Below are 986 nucleotides of genomic sequence, written 5' to 3'. Positions count from 1 at the left end.
ACAATTGTGTTTTTTTTTTTTTTCTTACTTTATTTCTCAGATGTAAACAGTGTCTGGTAGAACGTGTCGAGTCTCTGTGTCAGTCGTAGACTCACTGACTCAGGCTGCTCTGACACAAGCTGGGCCACTGACCTGAGGTTGAAGCCCCCCCCCCCTCACCCACACATGGGAGTTGATGATGGGATTTTAGGCTCAAGCTGCTTAAATGGAATGAAAACTTTTTTTTTTCTCACAGCGTTTATCAATGACGACATGTCTGTGGACCGTGTGTGTGTGTCAGGGCCACAATAACTGGACGGATGGAGGAATTATGGGTAAAATGCTGTGTTCAAATTAATTCAATTTTTAACCTAATGGATTTCCGAGCTGAACATGTTTGTGTCAGCGGCCGTATCAAACCACAGCTTCACGCTCCGATCTGTTCTCTTCTTCCTACACCGTCTGGAGGCTGACGGTTCATTTTGAACAAATGTTTTGACAACTGTGACGAGGATTAGTGTGAAATCTACTGCAAATCTCTGCGTCCTCCCTCTCAGAGTTCACCTCCTTTTCTGTCCAACCTCGGAGGACGTCCAAAACACACTCCACCAAAAATGACCCTAAACTGGGACCACAAAATCTCTCAGACTAGAAGAGACACCGTCACGTTCCCAGGACGGATCAAAACGACGCCGGGTCAGCTGATAAGACGCTGCAGGACACGTTTCCACCTCCGGGGACGGACATGTGACTATTGTCATCACAGAAACCACGGGCCGGGCGCCAGCTGCTGAGAGGTCCAGACCTGCCAAACATAGCAACGTCTCTGTCGGGCCCCGCGGAGCAGAGGAGCTGAGTAAGTGCACGGCGACCGCAGAGCGCGGCCTCTGGAAAAGTCCATGAAGATCCTCAGTTTGGCGTGTCAAATGACAGGGTGTACGATTTGATTTTTATATAGCACTTCTATGAAAGTAGAGGTAATTATGAGTTGCCGGGCCCCGCAGACG

General features: G+C 48.9%; 1 protein-coding gene across 2 annotated transcripts in view; it reads left to right on the top strand.

Annotated features, from left to right (window-relative positions):
- nfatc1 (nuclear factor of activated T cells 1) overlaps positions 1 to 986 on the top strand; it is a 55198-nt gene that overhangs the window by 998 nt on the left and 53214 nt on the right. Inside the window, exon 1 of one of the 2 annotated variants that reach the window (XM_025065071.1) lies at positions 284 to 835. The exons of the other annotated variant lie outside the window; for it this stretch is intronic. The gene's annotated coding sequence lies outside the window, so the exon portion shown is untranslated. Of the gene's footprint in view, positions 1 to 283; positions 836 to 986 lie in introns of those variants that run through there. 2 annotated transcript variants of the gene reach the window in all.

Source organism: Cynoglossus semilaevis, chromosome 18 (assembly GCF_000523025.1).
Source record: "Cynoglossus semilaevis isolate Cse_v1.0 chromosome 18, Cse_v1.0, whole genome shotgun sequence".
NCBI classification, from domain to species: Eukaryota; Metazoa; Chordata; class Actinopteri; order Pleuronectiformes; family Cynoglossidae; genus Cynoglossus; species Cynoglossus semilaevis.
Note: the sequence above shows the minus strand (reverse complement) of the source record. Positions and strands in the feature narration are given on the sequence as shown.